At 48.9% G+C, this 23,957-nt stretch overlaps 1 protein-coding gene across 5 annotated transcripts in view; it reads right to left on the bottom strand.

Annotated features, from left to right (window-relative positions):
- Positions 1-23,957, bottom strand: part of KMT5B (lysine methyltransferase 5B) — a 53,488-nt gene that overhangs the window by 19,831 nt on the left and 9,700 nt on the right. The gene's annotated exons all lie outside the window — the stretch shown is intronic.

Genomic DNA, 23,957 nt, shown 5'->3' with positions numbered 1-23,957 from the left:
AGGAAAGTACTGGGGGAATAATGATCTTAGGAATCAGGAGCTTCTCCTGAGTAGCCCTAACTCCTTAATCAGGATAATTACCATAATCAGCTTAATTTGGGTAGAGGCTAGAAAACTTTCCATATAAAAGCTTCAACTTGAGGTCAACAATAATTTTCCTTGTATCTCTTGAGATAGGAACATAACTTTGTAACTGACTTTGTGAACAACTGACCTTTCTAATGTCTAGAACATGCCTTGCTGTGCATTTTAAACATTGGAATATTTCACTATCATTCAATTTCATATCAATTTTGTGAAAAATATTGAAACATTCAACCTTCAATGTTTTAATTGGAAGTTTTTATTATAGCTTTAGCCTCAGACACACAAGAAATGGGGTAAACAATGAAGAAATTTATGACACTGTAGGGCAGAGGTAGATTCTGATCTATTTATACTTAAGTTTAAAACAGGCAAATGCAAAACAACAAAGAATAATCAGTACTGGCAAACAAGCAACCAAGTTAGTAGATATATTTGGGAAATCAGATCTACCAGTTTGATCTCTTATCTGGGTATTTTTGCTTTATCTATTTCTTCCCTTTACATTTCTAAGATACTTAATAGATGCAACTATGGAGCATTTCCCAAGTATCCTTCAAGTACATGTCTACACACATTGTGTTTTTATTTCTATAGCACCTATAGCAGGGGTAGGCAACCTCGGCTCTTTTATGACTCGTGGATTTCAACTCCCAGAATTCCTGAGCCAGCAATGCTGAGGGGAAATGGAGAGGTTTCCATGCTGAGCCATGCTGGCTCAGGAATTCAGAAATCCACGAGTCATAAAAGAGCCGAGGTTGCCTACCCCTGACCTATAGGAAGTAGAGTGCTGTTGTTGTTCTAGCTTCTGCAGCACAGTGAGATGAAAAACAGGTGAAAATTGTTAACAGAAAAAGCGGTATGCCAGGGATGAAACTAGGCAGTGATACCTCAATGTACTTGCCGCCCACAGCTGGGTATCTTTTAGAAAACTTCAAGAAACTGAACTAACTACTTTAATATAATGACATTTTTTTTATTTACAATTTATTTAATTTATTTAATTCTAAAGCCAGCACTACAGGGGTGAAAACAATTGAAAGTTTGAAAAGAAGCTTTTTTGACAGTTTGAATTTCAAATGGGCTGTTTGGATCTCACAGGAAGTGCCATGACATTGTTCTAATCCTACCAGAACTGTCTCAAGTTTGAAATGACCCTGCTTTCATATTAGAGCATGAAAAAGTCCATTTTGAATCCAAAATCTTTCACATCTGAAACGTTTTACATATTCTGGCCAGCAATGTCCTAATGGTTTGTAAAGAGATGTAAAATAGTTGATACATTCATATTAAAACTTAAAAACTGTATATTAAGTTGCAAAATTATATCAAATGTTTTCCAAGGAATGCAAAAGATTTCCCCCTAAGAACTCCATTCCCAACCACACAAATATATATATATATAGTCTCAGGAAAGATAAGCTTTATGTGGCATCACATTGCACAGAGCATCATTATAATTCACACATCCAGTTACTTCAATGTCTCTGCATTTAAGGGAATAAAGTCACCCTCCTGGCCTGCTCAGAGTGCATGTAGCAAATTCTGCCCGCGTTGAAGATTTCAAATAAAGATGGAAAGAGCCATTTACCAGGTCCAAACCCTGGAAAGTTACAAAATTCAAATAAAGACATTCTACATAGATAGTTGTCTATTGTTTGCTTGAACACATCCAGTGAAAAAATTGCCTGGTGGGTAATTAATTCCACTGTCAAACTGCTTTTAATGTTAGGAGATTTTTCCTAAGCCAGTTTGGTCTAGAGCAGGGGTGTCAAACTGCTGGCCTTCAGGCCGGATGCGTCATCTGGAAGCCATGCCCACCCCATTGCCAGCAATGGCAAAACCGGCCCAATACATTGCATGATGTCACGTGATATCGCCAGTTTGATATCTCTGGTCAAGAGCATCTGTCCCCAACCTTTCCGGCTTGGCAGTCCAGAAGGGTGGGAGGGTGGGTGAGAGGGAATGGTTCTGTGTGAGTGGTAAGCGCGCATCTGTGAAAGGTAGGTGCTTGTGCAGCCTAATTCCAAACAGGCTGCGGCCCACTAGTGCAGGGCTTGTCAACCGGTGGTACGCGTACCACTTGTGGTACGTGACCACCTGGCTGGTGGTATGCGGCGTCGCCTTCCTCCCCCCCGCTCTGCTCCTTCCCATCTCACTTCTTTGTGGAAAATATGCTGCTTGGCAGCAGCCTGCACGAACTCTACCGAATGTGCCCTGCAGGAGGCACGTGAAGAGCACAGGCGCAAAGCAAGGCCCCGCCCTCCCCAGGGACTCATTGTGCAGCAACTGGTTTGACTTCTCGTGCACTCAGATCAATGAAGGGGAGGCGGCTGCAGCGCCAAACTCCTGCGCCCGTCAGCTGGCGACCCCCCGAACTTGCACTTGTCAGCTGGGACATCTGGCGCCGGGCGCTGGTCTCCTTTGCTACCCCGCACGTTGTCCTCGACCCCTCCCACAGCCCGTTCATGGCGAGCCCGCTGGGGCTTGGAAGGGAGAGAGGGAGGGAAGGAGGGACTCCTCCTCCTCTCCTAAGGTTCAAAGCATGAACAGCTTCCCAAGGACGCCACAATCCCAATTCATGTGTTTCTGCCGTACCTCCTTGGCGCTCCCGGGAATGGGGTGGGCGGAAGAAAGCTTGGCTCGGCTAGGCAAAGAAAAGCCACAGAGCTGCGAGCTCAGATCGCAGACAGGCTGGGGAAAGGGGTGAAGAAGAGGAAGGGGATTGGGAGAGAGGAAACGCCAAGCTTGCCCTCAACTCTCCCAACAACCTCCTGCGCCACATCACAGGAACACCTGGTTTTAGATTTACGCCGCAAAAGTTTTTCTTGTGCGCAAACTGAGACTGTAGATGGGCTCCCCAACCGAATAGACTGGTGTCCATCGTAATGGTGATGCGGTCCGGCTCCTTGAAAGGTGAGAACCACCACCTGAGGGTGTGGACCAGGAGCCTCACCTGGTGGTTGGATGCGCTGGCATTCACTCATTGGAATGGTAGGAGGAATCATTGAAGATCTCGCAAGTGGAGTCTGGCCCAGGGGACTATGGCTATGCAGGAGACTGGGAGAGTAAGACCAGTCCGGCCTCTCTCTACGCTCTGGAGAACTCCTTCTCCAGAGCCTGGTGCCTATAGCTGGCTTGCTTTTCTGCCAACTTGGAAGGCTTCTTGAGAGTGGCCTTAGCCTTGGATTTGAGCTTGCCTGCCGCCTCCTGTTCAGAGGTTTTGTGCCGGCTGTAACTGGAGGATGGGGTGGCAGTGCTCATGGGTTGAGGCATCATGGAGTCCTCCATCCTGGTTGAGCTGTCTCAAGGAAACTGAGGCGGAGCTCTGGCAGGTAAGCGGTTGGCGGAAGCGAAATTGGAGCAAGTAATGAAGACTGTTCCCCTGATCACCTGATCAGAAAACTATCTGGGCTTTGGTCATGGCAATTGAGGCTGATGCCGAAGGCACGGTTGGGGACACGCTCTAGACTCCGCCCGGAGGCCTTAGGTGGCTAGTCAAGGTGCACCAGAAAAGCCCCAATGAAGGGCGCAGAGGGCCTGAGAAAAGGCCTGGAAAGGAAAGGATGAGGCTCAAAACGGCGGCTGGGCAATTTGTGGTTGTATTATAGCAAGTGATCTGAAAGGAAAGAAACACACACCTCAAATGCAGCCTAGGTCAGGCCTTGTGGGGCCTAAAGAAGTTCCCATGTGGCATTCAAGATGGTGGCCGGGAGTTGCCATAGCTTATTTTATGCCCAGAGGTGTGCAGCCTGAGTGGGGAATCAAATTCCTGAAAAGGTGAGTAAACTGAGCCACTGATGAAGGACAGAATGACTAGGATGCTGAAGAAGGCCGTTTGCAACCTGGTTGCCTTTGGCGGCGGCCCCAAAATGGCGGCTGCAACTTGTTCTCCACTGAGAACGGCCTCCGCAGGCCTCAAAGGCAAAATTTCTGGGTGCTAGGGCGATCGCGTTGGCAGCACTAAACGCTGCGCCAGAAAGGTAATTAGCAAGACTGCCTCCGAACGGCAGGAAAAAACGAGGCTCCTAAGGCTGAATTTAAGTTCATTGCCTTCAACGGCAACTAAAATGGCATCCGCAGTTGTCCCCAGCTGCCGGAGATGATTCCGGAGGTCCCGAATTCAAAATTGAATCTCAGACCTGCAGTGTGAAATTCTGCCCGAAGGAGGGGAGGATGAGGGATATACTCAAAGCAGCACTTTCTCAGAAAGGTTTTCCCCAGAGCCCTGGGGAAAGGGAAAGAAACGAAAGCTGCAGAGACCTCCCCCCACCCTTCACTCCTCACATCGTGTGATTTGAGTCAGCACTGATCCTAGCGCTGCAGGGAAAAGTAGGGAAGGATTCCAAATTTATTATTTAATTAAGTTGTTGAGGGTAACTGTTAGGGAAAGGAGAATTCACCAATGGATCTCTATTTAACCTGCTATCTGCTGAGAGAGCCAAACCTGATACATCTTCAAGAGCTTGAGACCAAGTCAAGACTGGATCTCCTAGCAAGAGGGGGCGTGTCAAATTTGGCTACTTCGTCTCAAGAGCAGGCAGACAGAAAAAACCCATTGGTGGATTCTCCATCTCCTGTACTGGAGAACCAACACATGCGAAGCCCACAAGGTGTAGCCAGGTATATGGTGAGGCACCAATTGAGGCCCATGCTATCCGCACTGGAGAGCTAATTAATTTTATCTAAATTGTATTTAATTTTAGATTTAATTTAATTTTATTTAATTTTAGAATTAACTTATCTGGGGGGGTGATCACCCTGAGCCCCCCTAAGGATGAGTCCGCCCTGGGATCCCTCCGCCCCTCGTGAAAGTAGAATGGGCCTTGTCTGGGCCCATTGGTAATGGCGTCGCGTTACAATGGGGGCCGCACCAGTCTGACAACAAAGGAGACTGCACGGCCGGACATGAAAAGGAGGAGGCTGGGATCAGCAGACAAGTGTCTGCGGTGAAACGGGAGGCTAGTCCCTGAAGTGGAGCCAATCGGAGGGCCGATTGAGGCCTATGCGATCATCCAGCGGCTGCCAAAATGGCGTCCGCACGATCTGGCGGGAAAGAGAGAGCCTGAAGAGAAGGGGCATTGTCTTAACTGAACGCCTTTTCTCAGCATGATGATGTAGAATCCACCGGTGGTAATTTCAGCCTTCCTGCTCAGATGAGACTAAGTCAGAACTTTAGCCATGCCTCCCTCTGGGTGTGTCCTCCCAGTTACTGACGAGGCGAAGCATCCGTGACGAAGTCTGACGCAATGGCTCCAAGTCTCATGACACCTGCCTAGACTGCCTTGAAGGGAGGGTGTGGATTCTACATCATCATGCTGAGAAAAGGCGTTCAGGTAAGACAACGCCCCTTCTCCAGCATGATGAATGTAGAATCCACCGGTGGGACATACCAAAGCCGCTCATGTCCCTACGGGGGGGGGAAGTGTCTAGGCTTGTGCAGGCTCTTTGTGCAGTTCAACGACTGAGCGGGTGGCAGGGCACATGGTCAAAAGAGTGCATTCTTTCTGGGTCATGGTTAGATGTTGAAGTCCTACAACTACTTGTTGTAGAACCCTTCTACCAAATGCGGCATTCGCCGCTACAAACCTATCAATCTTGTAGTGTCTTACAAATGATGAAGGGGAGGACCAAGCCGCTGCCCTACAGATCTCCTTGACCGATGCCTGGGTGGACCAGGCTGCTGACGCAGCCGCACTGTGTGTCGAGTGAGCAGTGATGTGTGAAGGAACTGGAAGTGACTGAGAAAGATAGGCTCGAGCAATGCATGCTCTGATCCATCTACCTAGGGTCGAAGAGGAGACCTTCTGACCCATGGCAGAGGGCTGAAAGGAAATGAACAAGGCCTCCAACTTGCGAAAAGCCGAGATCCTCTTAACATAATGGCGCAGAGCCCTGTGCACATCTAACTATATATGCCACTGTCTCTCCAGACGATATGACGGATTAGGACAAAAATCTGGAAGAACTAGATACTGGGACCTATGAAACCAGGTATTGACCTTTGGAACAAAGGAAGGGTCCAATTGAAGGACCACCCTATCCTCAAAAAAGGTACATAAATCACTCCTAACTGAAAGTGCGGCCAATTCCGAAATCTGCCTAGCCGATGTGATAACTACTAAGAATGCTACCTTTAGAGAAAGAAAATGAAGTGAACAAGACCTGATGGGCTCGAACAGTGGAGAAGTCAGGGCATGTAACACCCTAGGTAAGTCCCAAAATGGATAACAATGCACCACAGGTGGTCTAGCGTTAACTGCCCCCTTCAGAAAGGCACTAACTGCCGTGTGTTACGATAGAGGTACCAGGTTGTCGCAGGTAAGGACCATTGATAGGGCCGCAACCTGTCTGCGGATGGTGCTAGGTGATAAACCCTTATTCATGCCTTCCAAAAGATAATCCAATATATTAGGAATGGTAACAGATAACGGTCTGAGATTCTGCTTAGCGCACCACGTGCAAAAATTCTTCCACATGGCATCATAAATCCTGTTAGTTGAGGGGCACCTTGAGGCTTGGATCATCGAGATCACCCCAGACGAATAGGATTGCCTGGCTAAACTTTCCCGCTCAAGTGCCAGGTGGCCAGCTGAAGTCACTGTGGATCTGGATGTTGAAGATTCCCCTGGCTGAGAGCAACTCGGTCTGGGGGAATCCTCCACAGTGGTGAGAGTGATTGATCCACAAGATCAGCAAACCACGGACGCCTTGGCCAATGTGCAGCAATTAAGATTATCTCCGCCTGTTCCTGAATCAGTTTGCGAATAGTTGCCTGTAACAAAGGAAGGGGAGGGAAGGCATAAAGCAGTCCCTCTGGCCGCTTGCACCAGAGAGCATCTGTGCCCTCCGCCCCCTGTGCTGGGAACCTGATGAAGAACCTGGGGAGTTGGGAGTTTATCAGGGAGGCAAAGAGATCCAGTTGTGGATGACCAAATCTGACCGAGATTTTCCTGAACAGTGCTGGGTCCAGACGCCACTCTGAGTGATCGAATGTGACCCTGCTCAGGGAATCTGCTTGTCGGTTTGCCTCCCCCGATATGTGTTCTGCCCTGATGAAACCCAGATTGGACTCTGCCCACAGACCCAGATCCAAAGCCTCCAGCACCAGCAACCATGACCGGGTTGCTCCCTGCTTGTTGACATGAGCCTTGGCTGCCACGTTGTCTGTTAGGATCAGGACGTGTTGTCCCGCCACTAGAGAGGAAAACTGACGGAGTGTCAAGTGTATGGCCCTGAGTTCGAGCCAATTTATGTTGTGAGCTAAGTCCAACCGGGACCACTGACCCTATGCCAGTTGAGTCTGGAGATGTGCACCCCAACCGAACAGACTTGCATCTGTGATCAAAGTGAGCCTGAGAGGCTCCTTGAAGATGGTCCCCTTGGTCACTGCGGATGAAGCCCACCACAGAAGAGGTGACAGGGTGTGGTGAGGAACCCTCACCCTCCTTGTGGATGAACTGAGGTTCCGTTTCTGGAAAGGGAGGAGAAACCACTGAAGGTTTCTGGAGTGAAGTCTGGCCCATGGAACAATCCCCGTGCAAGAAACCATCTTTCCCAGCAGTTGAGACAGCTGGACCAGAGGAACTACCTTCTCTCTCCGAACCTGGTGGACAAGCTTCTGGATACTGATCCGGCGCTCCTGTGAAAGATACAGCTTGCAGAGATTGGAATCTATTATCGCACCTAGATGAAGGAGGCACTTTGTAGGAACTGTGTGGCTTTTCTTGAAATTCACTGAAAACCCGTGATCCTGAAGAGCATTGATCATGATTTCCAGGTCTGACTGAGCCAACCTGAAAGAACTGGATTGGACAAGGATATTGTCCAGATAGCACTGTACGTGCAACGGTATCATCCTGAGGTGGGCCGCCAAAACTGCCAAAATCTTTGTGAAGACTCTTGGAGCTGAAGAGAGACCAAAGGGAAGAGCCCTGTACTGGTAATGCTGGTGCGCATAACAAAACCAAAGGAATCTGCGGTGCTCTGGGAGGATCGGGATGTGTAAGTATGCTTCTGTTAGGTCTATGGAGGAAAGGAAGTCCCCTTTCCTGAGGCTGGCCAGAATGGATTTTAAGGTCTGCATTTTGAACCTCCTGTAGGTTAAGAAATAATTTAGACCTTTTAAGTCCAGTATTGCCCTCCATCCCCCCGAGGTTTTGGGTACCACGAACAGGATGGAGTAAAATCCCTCTCCCCTCTGTTCCGGAGGTACTGGCTCCATGGCCTTTATTTCCATCAGGTGAGCGATGGCTGTGGTTACCAATTCTGCCTTGGTTGGATACGGGACACTATATGAAATGGTTTGGAGGGTTGGAGAAAAACTCTAGAGTGAGACCGTGTTTTATGGTCTCTCTGACCCAAGAGTCAGTGGTGGTAACTTCCCAAATGTCGCTGAACAGCACCAAGCGACTGCCTATGGGAGAGCTCTCCTTGGTGTCACTTGGACCGCCTGTAAGGACAACCCCCAGAGCCCCGGAAGGGACATTTGGACTGATATAGGCCTTTGGCTCCAGTGTTCTGGTGGTCCTGTTGACGATCCTGCCTGGGGGGAAAGGATCGCGAGCCTCTAGGCCATTCCCAGGACTGCCTGATCCGAAAGGGCTGCTTCCACTCCCAGTTACCACTAGGATGGAAAGTCTGTCTGCGAAAATCCTGCTGGGGCCACCTATCCGACTTTTTGGAGGGGTGTGCCAGAATCTTACGTTTGTCCTTGCCTTCAATTATGTGCAGTTCAAGGACCGGACCAAATAAATGTGTACCACTGTGCGTGGCCGTCAACAGATTCCACTTAGACTTTAAGTCGGTCCTCCACTGTTTCAGTCACAGTAGTCTATGAGAGGCAACTGTGGTCGCAATAGATCTAGCGGAGTACCTGGCCAAGGGAAGAAAAGCGTCTGCCATGTATTCTGACGCTGCCACTAACTTCCTGAGTGTCTGATGTGTCCGAACCTGGTCAGGGGGGACGAGTGCCTGGAGTTCGTGGAGCCACATGATTGATGCCCTTGCAAAAAATGAAGATGAAATAGCAGCCTTAATCGCCCATGCCGAGGCCTGGTGAGCTCGGCGAAGGGAGAACTCGAACTTCTTGTCTTCCACCTTCAGGGCCTCAGCCATATCCCCTGCAATTGCAGATGTGGAAAACAAAGATGTTAGAGGAGTGTCCACAGAAGGCACTTCTAAAAGGGAAGCAAATGAACAAGAAACATTGAAAGTTTCTTTTCTGTATTATTGGGAGAAGGTAAAGTGGCCAGAGAGGACCACTGTTTCTCCACCCTAGTACGAAAGACATTCGGTCAAGGAATCTGCTTCTCCTCCACAACCTGTTCTGCAAACAAAGGATTGGACTCCTGAGTAGTTGAAGTGGAAGGTTTAGCGTCCTGTGCTGAAGTGAGGTTGGTCGTGGTACAGGCCTTCGTAAGTAGGGACCTGAAAAGGGAAGGGTCAAATAGACCAGAGGTTGGCGCTTATTCTGGCGCCGCCTCATCCTCTGACATGGGCATGTCTGCTACCTCCAGGTCCACAGATCCCTCCTCACCTAATTGGGAGGATGACTCAGAGATGCCAGAACCAGGAACCGGAACATGTCCCGTGTGAGAAACGGACATGACTGGAGGGGATGGTATTTGCGGGGGTCATTGACCCATGGAGAAGGATATAAATTGTGTAAATGCATTGTACATGAAAGCCTGGAACTGCTGTGATCATATATCCTGCTGGTCTACAGGACTAACACCATCTGCAGTAGGAATAGTTGTGACTTCAACAACCTGTTGTGTTGAGGAAGAGGAGTGAGGGGGACCAACCGGTTCAGTTTCCCCCTGAGGAGACCATGCCCTAGGGGCATCATGAGAAGGCGCATATGGAGGCTCAAATGGGGAACGGTCCAGTGGAACGGGGGGAACCACTTCAGCTTCACTGGACATGAGCCTTTGGGCTTTGGAGAATTCTCTCTCCAGCACCTGATGTCTCCTCAAGGCCTCTCGCTCAGCTGCCTTGGAGGGCTCTTTGGTGGATATGTGTTTTGTTTTGGCCTTTTTCTCCCCCCCCCCCGCTTCCAAATCAGTTGATCTGCGCTTTGCTTGTGCGGGGGGAATAGCAGAACCTTGTGATGCCTGGGGCGAGGCACTGTCTGCCACTGCAGTCTGAATATTCCGAATAGGAGATATCCAGAAGTGGGGGGAACCCAAGCACGCAGATCTGATTGTCAGAAAGGGAAAACGACCCACGTTCTGAACAACAATGGCAAACAGCCAGTCAGTTCACTAGAACTGCCTGTCTAGGCCTTGTGGCATAGCACCATGAACTAAAAGGAACAGGTGGATACTAATATAACTTCCCCCTCGTTGAAGTAATACCAGGATTGACAGAGATAAACTCTATGCTCCAATGAGTAGTTGGATCAAGTAAATACCAAAATGGTGACAGACCCTTCTGATGGGTCTTGATAATGCACTAAATTGTCCAGAGACAGCTTTGAAATGTCCCCCCAATAGGAGCCTGTTACAGCAGGCTACGGTGGCAAGTAAAAACAGGCCCAGTTATACTTCCAAAGAATACGAGGTTCTTCCAAAATGGCGACCGCACTTAAAAATTCCTCCAAAATGGCGACCATGCCTGGAGGATTGTTCAAAATGGTGTCCGCGCCTGAAAAAGGGGTGTTCAAAATGGTGGCCGCTCCTGATTTGACTGGCCCAAGGTTGTGTGCGCACCAAACAGGGTCAAAGGGGACTATTTGGGCCTCCTGGAAGTAAGGGCTCTAAAGGATCCCAAGAATTACTCTAAGACCTCTGCTCCCCTGTTCGCCAGGGCACTTGTGTTTGAGAAGCGTAGCCTCCGCTGCAATCTGAGAGCTGCCTGCTTCAAGTAGAGCCTCCTGAGATGAAGCGAAGACGAGAGAGAGGCCCTCTGGTCTGCCTGAGCTCCGACAGATTCTGAAGAATCACAACTCAGCTGAAAAACGCCAATCCGGCGCTCCCGCCAATCAGCTGAACCGGAGGAAGAAGTTGTTTCTGAGCCTGGTGGCTTCAGCTCTTCAGGAGCTTGCCAGGCTCCTTGAGGCCTGAAAGGTCTGGACAGCAATCCAATATAATTTCCAAATTGAATACAAACTACTATCAAGGAATAGTTTGTAGTAAATTTAGAAAACTTTGAAAACCTAAAAAACCAATTAGAGAATCCAATTTAAATAATTAACCTAGTCTAACAGAGGAGCCAGAAATTTTGTGTCCTACTGAGCTGAGACTAAGTCAATAACTGGGAGGACACCACCCAGAGGGAGGCGTGGCTAAAGTTCTGACTTAGTCTCATCTGAGCAGGAAGGCTGAAATTACTACCGGTGGATTCTATATTCATCATGCTGGAGAAAGGAACAGTCCGGGGTCTCCGCGATACCAAACAATGTGGAGAAATTAAAAAGAAAAGAAGGGGCTGTCTGGGGCCTCCACGATCCCCAGCAGCAACGTTGTGAGAATCTGGAGGGAAAGGGAGCCTTCCAAGGCTTCCACGATCCCAAGCGGCAGCGCGGTGAGGTTCTGGAGGGAAAGGGAGCCGTCTGAGGTCTCTGCGATCCCAAGTAGGAACGCTTGAATACGATTTAAAAATGAGGCCCAATGCGGCCTCCGTGGTCTCGTAGGAGAGTGGGAAGGCGGGAGGAGGGCCCAAGCTGTAGTGCTGATCCCAGCGCTACACAAGGTAAGGGGCTCAACAAAGGGAAGAACAGAAGCCTCCGCTCTTCCTAGGATCCCTGGAGAAGCCTATCTTCCAGTAGTCACTTTGAGCAGCGCTGATCCCAGCGCTGCTGAAATGATCCTGGAGCAAGGGAGAATCCAACAAAGTAAGCTCAATATTACCTGCTTGCTGGGAGCCAAGAATGCCACGTCTGTTTAAGGTGAAGACCAAGTCAAGACTGGGTGTGTCCTAGCCCAGGACGGGTGTGGCAAGTTTGGCTGATTTGGTCTAATGAGCAGGAGGACAGAGCTAACCCATTGGTGGATTCTCCATCTCCTGTGCTGGAGAAACTAGAATTCAGTCTTCTGGTTTCTAGCCCTGCTCCTTAGCCACTGCAGCATCTTCATGGTTGACCTAGAACAATGCATTGTTAACTCTCAGAAGGGGCGTTGTCTCACCTGAACGCCGTTTCTCAGCACGGAGATGGATAATCCACTAATGGCATTGGAAAGAGAGTTCGCAAAGGCTCAAAAACAGGCCAGGGCTGAGACTGCTCAGGCAGAGCCCACCTTTTTTGATCTTCCTTTAGGTCCCTCTTCCTCTCCTCAGGAGGTCTGGGCACTGGCAGAGCCTTCTACTTCTTATGAGCAGGCCGAGGAGGTACCTGAGGCGCAGGCCTTCAGGTCCCCCTATATCCCACGGGTCCCACAGACCCCGGAGGCCACCTTTACACCCACGGTCGCGGGGCTCAGAGGGGAGGAACTTACCCTCTCATCCCTGGATGACAGGATCCAGACCTTGGTGGCTCAGGCTGTGGAGCGGGCCCTTACGGTCAGAATTCCATCGGTGCCCAGAGTGGAATCTGTGATTTCCATTCCCCTCTCGCATCTGGTACATCACAGTCCTCGTGACCCTCCTTCTCCCTCCCATTAAGTGGGGTCTCAGTGACCCTGGAGCAGGATCAGGCGCTCGACGCCTCATGGTCAGAGGAGGAGGAACCGGTCCCGGATCCGCTCCCGTTCGGAGGGCTATCTAATCCATCGCTTTTTCTTCCTCTGCTTCGCAAAGTTAGCTCGGTGCCATATGGAGGACCCAGCCGGCCCGCCCCAACAGCTCCCACAATGGATCCAGAGGCGGACCCCGTCTTCATTGAACCAGGGGTCACTCAACATCATGTTCCATGTCCCTTCCAGGTGGTAATGATAGGAAGTTGTTTAGTGTGGCCTCTGAATTAGAGGAGGCACTGAATGTACCCACAGTGGATGAGCCCCTGGCTCACCTGTTCTCCCCCTCAGCTATTTCGGGGGATATGGCAGAAGCCCTAAAATCTGAGGAACACAAAGTGGAAATGACCTTTAGAAGGTCACACCAGGCGGCGGCATGGTCCATCAGGGCGTCCACATCAGCTTCCTTCTTCATCAGATCCGCCCTCATCTGGTTGCGCCAACTGCAGGCCAGGATCCCTGCAGACGATGTCCGCACACATCAGGACCTGAGCAAGCTAGTGGCTGCAACGGAATACGATTCCGATGCAACCTTGTACGCTGCTCGGTTTTCTTCCAGATCCTTGGCATCCAACGTGACAGCCCGCCACATGCTATGGCTAAGACACTGGCAGGCAGACGCCAAGGCCAAGTGGCGTCTGGCAGCAGCCCCTTACCAGGGCGGCAAATTATTTGGGAATGCCTTAGCCCCATACCTGTCAGAGAACAAGGATAAAAAGAAGATCCTGGCTCATATCACTAAGCGATCCGATAGGCGTCCTATACCTTACAATCGCAGACAGATCTTCTGGCCTGCTTCTACCCCAGCAGCCACTCAACCTTCTCGGCCCTTCATGCCCAGACAGGACCGTCCGGCTGACAGACCAGCCACACGGCCTAGGCAGCAATTCCAGTCCAAACGGCCCTTTTGAGGCGGGGGTCGCCCCTTCCGTAAGAAGTGACCCCCAGTGGTGCCTCCCATAGGGGGAAGGCTCTCCCTCTTCGCCACTCAGTGGGAGGCCACCACCACAGACACCTGGGTCCTGGACACCATCCGCCACGGCCTGTCTCTGGAATTCATATCCAATCCACCAAAAAGGTTCATTGCTTGCCCCCAATCAAAGAAGCCCCTAAGGAGAGGTATCATGCAGGAGGCCATTCGTCACTTACTAGACATCAGAGCCATAGAACCGATACTTGCGGATCAACGGGGGCGCGGATTCTACTCCATCCTCTTTGTAGTCCCCAAGGCCTCAGCAGGATGGAGGGCAATCTTAGACCTAAAACACCTGAACCTTTATTTGGCATACCAAAGGTTCAAAATGCAGACACTTCAGTCTATCCTAGGCAACATCCGAAAGGGGGACTTTCTCACTTCAGTGGACCTTACAGAGGCATATCTCCACATTCCCATCAGCCCCGGCCATCGCCGGTTTCTCAGGTTCAGCTACATGGGACATCATTAACAGTACAGGGCACTGTCATTCAGCCTGTCGTCGGCGCCAAGGATCTTTTCCAAGGTCCTGGCGGTTCTGGCAGCACACCTGAGATTGATGCCGGTTCGGATGCAATGCTACCTGGACAACATCTTAATACAGTTGTCCTCCCCACAGAGAGCTCTGACAGACGTGAGACTGGTGATTGGAGTCTTGCAGAGCCACAAGTTTTCAGTCAATTTCAAGAAAAGCCAGACAGTCCCATCGACCAGATTGCTCCACTTAGGAGCCATCACAGACACAGTAGAGCATCAGGTTTATCTGTCTCAGGAACGCAGGAACAGTATACGGGATCTAGTTCTCAAGGTCTGCAGAAAGACTCTGTCCCCGCCCAGGCTCTCCAAGCTCCTGGGAAAGATGATATTATGCATCTTGATCGTCCCCTGTGCCAGATTACACTCGCGGCCCATCCAGTGGTGTCTGCTCCCCTATCAGAAGGAGGGAACAAGCACTTCTACCCGAGAGGTAAGAATTCCACCACACATCTTACGCTCCCTCAGATGGTGGCTATCTCCAGCCATGATCAGAGGGTCTCTTTTCAAGGAGCCCAGGCGGCTCACGGTCACGATGGATGCCAGTCTGTTCGGCTGGGGAGCACACTTTCGGTCCCAATGGGTCCAAGGGAGGTGGTCTCCTGCGGACCTGAGACACAGCATCAACTGGCTGGAACTCAGGGCCATACACCTTGCCCTCCGCCACTTTCGCCACAGCATAGCGAAACAGCATGTACTCATCCTTATGGACAACGTGGCGGCAAAGGCCCATGTGAACAGGAAGGGGGGCACCTGGTCCCGGGTGCTCCTGACTGAGGATCAACAGCTGGGCTCCTGGGCAGAGACCAACCTCGCCTCACTCAGGCGGACCACATTTCGGGGGAGGCAAACGAGAGGGCAGACTTCCTGAACAGGTCAACCGTGGACCACTCGGAATGGCGTCTGCACCCGAGGCTATTCAGGGAAATCACTCACAGATTCAGTCTCCCCATCATAGACCTGTTTGCCTCCAGAGCAAACACGCAGCTCCCGCGGGTCCTCTCGCGGTTCCCAGTTCAGGGGGCAGAGGGAGTAGATGCTCTCCGGACCTCATGGCCAGACAGCCTACTCTATGCCTTTCCCCCTTCCCCTCCTCCCAGCGGTCATCTGTAAGCTCCTACAGGAGAGGGCAGAGGTTCTCCTGGTAGCCCCTTACTGGCCGCGGAGACCCTTGGTTCGCTGACCTCATCGGCCTTTCTCAATCACGCCCTTGGAAAATCCCTCCAGACAGGGTGTCACTGATCCAGGGGGACCTGACTCACCCAGACCCCCAATGGCTCCAATTAGCCATTTGGCACTTGAACGCAGGATCCTGATCCAGGAGTCCTGTTTGCCAGGGGTCATTGATATAATTCAGGCATCCCGTACACCGGCGACAAACCGCATCTACGAGGCCACATGGCAGAACTTTTGCCGGTGGTGTGCCGCTCGTCAAATTCTTTTATCGAGATTGTCCGCCCCTAACATTCTAGACTATTTGCTGGAGGGACTGAATAAGGGATTGGCACCTAGCACATTGCGTAGGCAGGTGGCGGCCCTCTCTACCTTGCTCTCTTGCGACAATGTTAGTTCTCTGGGGCAACACCCCTTGATCCGCTCCTTCATCAAGGGAGCTACAAATACCAAGCCACCTGTGGTTCACAGGTATCCCACATGAGAATTACCTAGGGTCCTTCAGGCACTTACCAGGGCTCCCTTTGAGCCCCTCAGTTCGTGCGACATGAGGTCCTTATCCCTCAAGGTTGCTTTCTTGTGGCCATTACTTCGGCCCGGCACATCTCTGAGATGAACCTGTAGCCCCTTCTTGACGTGAGATTCACTGAAGACATTTTTATCATCTGGCCATTGAAATTTATCTTTCATCAAATTCTACCATTACTTTAACAACTTCCATCGTTCCATCAACTTCAATCTAGGTCTATTAACAGAACAAGTTCACTTCTTTGATGCCACTCTAAAATTATACAGTGAATATAAAAACATCACCAGGAAACCTACAGATTGTCAAGCATATCTATATGCTTCCAGCTTCCACCGAGAACACACCATCTAATCTATCATTTATAGTGGGGTTGTATGCTACAACCACATTTCTTCTGACCCATTTGATTGATATATTAAACTGATGGAATTAAATCAGTCATTCTGGAGACTGAACTTCTTATCCAATGAGATCAATAGGCAAAGCAATTTAACCAGATAATTGGAGGACCTATTAAAAGATAGATCATAGAAACAGAACACCTCTAGTTGTCACCTGAAGTTTAAGCCACTCAAATGCATTATTGATCAGCTATCAGCTACTGCATAATGACACCACATTTTCTTAGACACTGTGTGGCAGGACAATATTTATTTGCACATTGCCAATTACTGAACCTGAAGCAGATTCTCAAAGCAACAAGCAATAGCAGGACAATTATGACAATATGGAAATCAAACCCTGAAACAAACTTAATGTCTATTTTATGTCAACAGTTTCCTCACAGGACTCGATGTACATATATATGAATACAGCTACTTTCATGTGTTCTTCCAATGTCGTATTTACCATCATCTGCCAGCAATGTCCCTCTGAGTTTTACATAGAACATATAAGACAAACTTTTGTATAAAATAATTGATGTACACAGGTTTGACATCAGGCCTCAAACTAAATACTATCTAATTTCAACCTCCCAAATTACATTGTAGAATATCTCAAAATGACTATTTTGTAAAAGCGGACTTAATAGCACCATCAAGCAATAACAATAATATTAGGACTCTCATGGCCTTCCCCACCCTGAAATACCTCGTGCACTTAATGACCCATGCATTTGATTAGTGAATACGTGGGTGAAAGCAGGGAGTAGTGATGATGATGATGATGATGATGATGATAATAATGAAGTTGGAAGGGACCTTGGAGGTCATCTAGTCCAACCCCCTGCTCAGGCAGGAAACCCTATACCACTTCAGACAAATGGCTGTCCAGTCTCTTCGTAAACACTGCCAGTCTTGGAGCATTAACTGCTTCTGGAGGCAGGTTGTTCCACTGGTTAATTGTTCTAACTGTCATGAAATTTCTCCTTAGTTCTAGGTTGTTTCTCTCTTTGGTTAGTTTCCATCCATTGCTTCTTGTCCTGCCTTCAGGCACCTTGGAGAATACTTGACTCCCTCTTCTATGTGGCAGCCTCTGAGATATTGGACTACTGCTATCATGTCCCCCCTTGTCCTTCTCTTCATTAAACTAGATATACCCAATTCCAGCAACCGTTCCTTTTATTTTTAGGCTCCTGTCCCCTAATCATCTTTGTTGCTCTTCTCTGTACTCTTTCTAGAGTTTCAACATCTTTTTTACATCATGGTGACCAAAACTGGATGCAGTATTCCAAGTGTGTCCTTAATACTTAATATTAATACTTCACATGATCTTGATTCTATCCCTCTGTTAATGCAGCCCAGCACTGTGTTGGCTTTTTTGGCAGTTGCAGCACACTGCTGGCTCATATTTAAGTAATTGTCCAGCAGGACTCTGAGATCCCTCTCACGCTTACTACTACTGAGCCAGGTACCACCTATACTGTACCTGTGTATTTGGTTTTTCTTGCCTAAATGTAGAACCTTACTTTTTTCACCACTGAATTTCATTTTGTTAGAAAGCGCCCAATGTTCAAGTTTGTCAAGATCCTCCTGTATCTTAAGCCTATCTTCTGGAGTGTTGGCTATTCCTGCCAGCTTGGTATTGTCTGCAAATTTGATGAATTCCCCATCTATCCCCTCATCCAAATAATTGATGAAGAGGTTGAAGAGCACTGGATCCAGAAAGAGCCCTCGGGCACCCCACCACACTCTTCCCTCTATGTAAATGCAGTTTCGTTGAGGACCACATGCTGAGTACGGCCTGTGAGCCAGCTATAAATCCATCTGGTGGTGATGCTATCTAACCCACATTTTTCTATCTTATCAAGTAGTAGATTGTGGTCCACTTATCAAATGCCTTACTGAAGTCCAAGTAAATTATATCCACAGCATTCCTCTGGTCCACTAATTTTGTTACCTGGTCAAAGAATGCAATAAGATTTGTCTGACATGATCTGTTTTTGACAAACCCGTGTTGGCTTTTGGTAATGACTTTGTTTGCCTCTAGGTGTTCACTGATTCATTGCTTGATTATCTCCCCCCCACACACTTATCTCCCCTTAGTTACAAAGACTGGGAGGCAGGCTGATTCATAGGCCATGCCAAGGAAGAGAGAAAGGAGCAAGGTGCATCAGCTTTGTCTTCATCACCTATAACTCTCCTAAATATTATGTCCTTGGTGAAACCTGGAACAAATAAAATATTCCACGTTTTGATTCAGCTATACTTATGAAGGTATACAATTATGGTTGTAAATTGTTACTGTTGTAAGTTGAGGCACCCACATGACTGGAAGTAAATTTCCAGCTTTTTTGTGGTGCTCATTAAGCAAATGCTGTGGTTATTAAACAAACACTATGGTTATTAAGCATTCATTTCAGTGAGTGTTTTTTGCCAGAAACCAGCAAACCTTCCCCTGCCCACAAATTGTGATCATGTGACAGGAATACCACAGCGGATCACAAAGCTGACCTGCCTGACATGTAGTCATATGACATGCAGGAGCATGACATTTAAAATGGCTGGGACACCTGTTCTGTGGCTATCATAGCTTCGAATTATTGTAAAATGACCAGTCATTAATTAAGGACTACTAATATTATGAACTGCCTGCAATGATTTTATCCATTTTTTTCTTGGACTGTATTTTTTTTCCTAGCATTTATTTTAATTCCACTCTTGAATACATTACTATCATACAAATCTGTACAATATTTTTACTAGCATTCCTTTAGTCATTTTTCCAGCAATTTATTGGGAAATTATCTTCTAATGCCTTTTATACACAATATATACTTTCTTTCCCAAGTACCTACAGGCTACTTTTTTTCACTTCTTTCCTTTTCTTCCATGCCCAAGTTCTGAAACCAGATAAAGAGAATCCAATTAAACAAAAGGGTCACAAATATCATACTTGTTTGCTGATTTATTGAGGAAAATGATAAAATGTGCTTAGAAAACCAACAACTAATATACTCTGCCCAAACAAACATGAGCATTATTGATAATACATTTCTGGAATTCTTGTACCTCATCCCTTTCTTCTAAATGAATTCTGTTAATAAAAATGCTGTGCTAACCATTTCTGAAAAAAAAAAAAAAAACCACTTTGAAACAGCTGCCTAAGACCTTGACGCGAATAAACAGAATTAGCAATTTGTGGAAGAATTGGTCCTGAACAGGTTTCTGTAAGAAAACATATTCATATCATTGTAGTTTTTAATTTATTATATTATTACAAGTGTTATAATATGTTATTGGTGGATATATATATATTGAAACCTTAATAGAAACAAATGAGGGAAGGGGCGTTGTCTTACCTGAACTCCTTTTCTCAGCAGGATGGTATAGAATCCACCAATGGGTAATTTCAGCCTTCCTGCTCAGATGAGACTAAGACAGAACTTTAGCCACGCCTCCCTCTGGGTGTGTCTTCCCAGTTTTTGTCGAGGCGAAGTATCTCTGATGAAGTCTTGGCGCAAGGCTCCAAACAAAAAGTTAATACACATGCCTAAACTACCTGAACAGGGAGGGTATGGATTCTACACCATCCTGCTGAGAAAAGGCGTTCAGATAAGACAACGCCCCTTCTCCAGCAGGATGGATGTAGAATCCACTGATGGGACATACCAAAGCCGCTCATGTCCCTGTAGAGAGGGGAAGTCTAGGCCTGTGTCCCCTGAGAAGTAACCACTTGCTGTAGGACTCGCCTACCAAAAGCAGCCTCCGCCGCTGCAAACTGATCAATCCTATAATGCTTGATGAAGGAAGAGGGAGAGGACCACGTCGCAGCCCTACAAATCTCCTCAGTTGAAGGGTAGACCAGGCTGCTGAAGCCGCTGCACTATGTGTTGAGTGAGCCGTAATGTGTGAAGGAACCGGAAAGGACTGGGAAAGGTAAGCCCTAATCCATCTGCCAATGGTGGAAGAAGAGACCTTCCTACCCATCGCGGCGGGCTGAAAAGATACAAACAAGGCCTCCGACTTTGGAAAAACCGAGGTCCTCTTAATGTAATGGCGCAGAGCCCTGCGCACGTCCAACTTATGCCACTGCCTTTCCAGACAATGTGAAGGATTAGGGCAGAAGTTAGGGAGGACCAAGTCCTGGGATCTATGAAAACCTGTATTAACCTTCGGGATAAAGGAAGGATCTAATCTGAGGACCACCCTATCCCCGTGGAAGGTACATAGGTCATCTCTGACCGATAGTGTGGCCAATTCTGAGATCCTTTTGGCGGACGTGATAGCCACTAGGAAGGCCACCTTCAAGGTAAGAAATTAAAGGGAACAAGTGCTAAGCGGTTCAAATGGATGAGAAGTTAAGGCCTGCAGCACCTTGGATAAATCCCAAGACGGGAAACGATGTACCGTAGGTGCCCTAGCGTTGACTGCGCCCTTGAGAAAGGCACTGACTGCTGGGTGTTGTGACAAGGGAACTAGGTTGTCACAGGTGAGAACTGTCAATAATGCTGCTACCTGCCTGCGTATGATACTGGGTGACAAACCCTTATTTAGCCCTTCCAGTAAATACTCCAATATGTCCGGTATGGTTACAGAGAGCAGCGAGAGCCGCTGCCTGTTGCACCATGAGCAGAAGTTTCTCCATGTGGCATCATAAATCCTATTAGTCGAGGGGCACCTTGAGGCTTGGATCATTGAGATCACCCCAGAGGAATAGGATTGCCTAGTCAGATTCTCCCGCTCAAGTGCCAGGCGGCTAATTGGAGCCACTGTGGATCCGTATGTTGGAGATTCCCTTGGCTGAGAGCCACTCGGTCCTGGGGAATCTTCCACGGTGGCGAGAGTGACAGATCCACAAGGTCGGCAAACCACGGACGCCTTGGCAATTATGGAGCAATTAAGATTATCTCCGCCTGCTCCTGGATCAGCTTGTGTATGGTCGCTTGCAACAACGGGAGGGGACGGAAGGCATAAAGCACGCCCTCCAGCCACCTGCAACGGAGGGCCTCCGTTCCTTCCGCCCCTTGCTGGGAACCTGGTGAAGAATCTGGGGAGCTGTGCATTCCCCGGGGAGGCGAAGAGATCTAGACATGGATGGCCAAACCTGTACGATATTTCCCTGAACAGTTTCGGGTCCAGTCTCCACTCCAAGTGGTCCACTGTGGCCCTACTCAGGGAGTCTGCCTGCCAATTTGCCTCCCCCGATATGTGATCTGCTCTGATGGAGCTCAGAGTAGATTCTGCCCAAAGCCCTATGGTCAGGGCTTCCTGCATGAGTGACCAGGAGCGGGTCCCTCCCTGCTTGTTGACATGAGCCTTGGCTGCAACGTTGTCTGTCAGGATCAAGATGTGTTTCCCTGACACAAGAGAGCAGAACCTTTGGAGAGCTAGGTGAATGGCCCTGAGCTCGAGCCAATTTATGTTGTGAGCCAGGTCTGACCTGGACCACTGACCCTAGGCCAGGTGGGTCTGAAGATGCCCCCCCCAACCAAACAGACTGGCGTCTGTGGTCAAGGTGATCCTGGGGGGCTCCTTGAAAATGGTCCCCTTGGTCATGGCAGGCGAAGCCCACCATAGGAGTGATGACAGTGTGTGATGAGGAACTGACTTTCTTGTTGGAAGCACTGATATTCTGTCTCTGGAAGGGAAGAAGGAATCACTGAAGGTTCCTGGAGTGAAGTCTGGCCCACGGAACGATGCCCATGCAAGAGACCATCTTTCCCAGGAGTTGGGATAGTTGTACCAGGGCTACCACTTTCTCCCTCCGAACTTGTTGGACCAGTTTTTGGATGCTGATCCGACACTCCTGAGAGAGATAGACCTTGCACAGACCCGAATCTATCAATGCTCCCAGGTGGAGCAGACGTTTTGTAGGTGTCGTGTGACTCTTTTTGAAGTTCACGGAGAACCTGTGATCCTGAAGTGTCCGAATCGTGACTTCCAGATCTGACTGAGCTGATTGGAAGGATCTGGACTGCACTAGTATGTCGTCCAGATAACGCTGTACATGCACTGGCATCATCCTTAGATGGGCCACCAGTACGGCCAAGATTTTTGTGAAGACCCTCGGGGCTGAAGAGAGTCCAAAGGGGAGGGCCCGGTACTGGTAGTGCCGCTGTGCGTAACAGAACCGCAGGAACCTGCGGTGCTCTGGAAGAATCGGGATGTGAAGGTATGCCTCTGTCAGGTCAATGGAGGAAAGGAAGTCCTTCTTCCTGATGCTGGCCAAGATGGACTTTAGGGTCTGCATCTTGAATCTTCTGTAGATTAAGAAATAATTTAGACCCTTTAAGTCCAGTATCGCCCTCCATCCTCCTGAGGTCTTGGGAATTACGAATAGGATGGAGTAGAACCCCTCTCCTATCTGGTCCTGTGGTACCAGTTCTATGGCCCTGATGTCTAGTAAGTGGGCGATGGCTGTGGTGACTAATTGTGCTTTTGTCGTGTTTCTTGAAACCGGGCACTGTATGAAACGATCTGGGGGAGATGACTGAAACTCTAGAGAGACTTTGTCTTATGGTTTCTCTGACCCAAGAGTCGGTGGTTGTGCCCTCCCAGATGTCGTAAAACAGTGCCAGGCGATCCCCTATGGGTTAGTCCTCCTTGGCGTCACTTGGACCGCCTGTATGGATGACTGCCTGATCCCCTGAAGGGACGTTTGGCTTGGAACTGACCCCTGGCTCCACTATTCTGGCAGTCCTGTTGACGATCCTGTCTGGGAGATAGGATCGTGAGCCTCTGGGCCAATCCCAGGACTGCCTTGCCCGAAAGGGCTGCTTCCACTCCCAGGGTCCACTGGGACGGAATGGCTGTCTGCATATTCCTGCTGCAGCCGCCTATCCAATTTTTTAGAGGGGTGCACTAGGTCCTTACACTTGTCCTTGCCCTCAATGACATGTGGTTCCAGGACTGCAACGAATAAGTGTGTTCCACTATACTTGGAGGTTGACAGGCGCCACTTTGACTTTAAGTCAGTTTGCCACTGTTTCAACCACAGCATCCTATGAGAGGCAACTGTGGCAGCAATAGATCTGGCAGAGCACCTGGCCGAATGAAGAGATGTGTCAGCGATGTACTCTGAGACTGCCACTAGCTTCCCCAGTGTCTGGTATGCCCCTGGTCTGGCGGGATGAGCGCTTGAAGATCCTGGAGCCACATTATTGATGATCTTGCAAAGAAAGAGGATGAGGTTGCCGTCTTGATTGCCTATGCCGAAGACTGGTGAGCTCTACGAAGGGAGAACTCGAACTTTTTGTCCTCCGCTTTCAGGAACTCAGCCATGTCCCCTGGAATAGCAGTGGTGGAGAACAGAGAGGTTAAAGGAGCGTCCACGGCCGGCACCTCTAAGAGAGAGGCAAAGGAAGAAGAGACATTATAAAGTTTCTTTTCCATACTGCTTGGAGAAGGTGTGGTGGCCAGGGATGACCACTGCTTCTCTACCGTAGTCTGAAAAACTAGCGGACAGGGCATTTGTTTATCCTCTACAACAGTGGTTCTCAACCTTTCTAATGCCGCGACCCCATAATACAGTTCCCCATGTTGTGGTGACCCCCAACCACTTATACATCACCGGGTGCCAGGGGCATGGCCAAAGAAAAGGGGGAAAA

This window comes from Crotalus tigris, unplaced genomic scaffold, assembly GCF_016545835.1.
Source record: "Crotalus tigris isolate CLP2741 ecotype Arizona unplaced genomic scaffold, ASM1654583v1 scf7180000024436.1354646, whole genome shotgun sequence".
In the NCBI taxonomy this organism is placed as follows: domain Eukaryota; kingdom Metazoa; phylum Chordata; class Lepidosauria; order Squamata; family Viperidae; genus Crotalus; species Crotalus tigris.
This window is presented reverse-complemented; position numbering and strand designations above follow the sequence as displayed.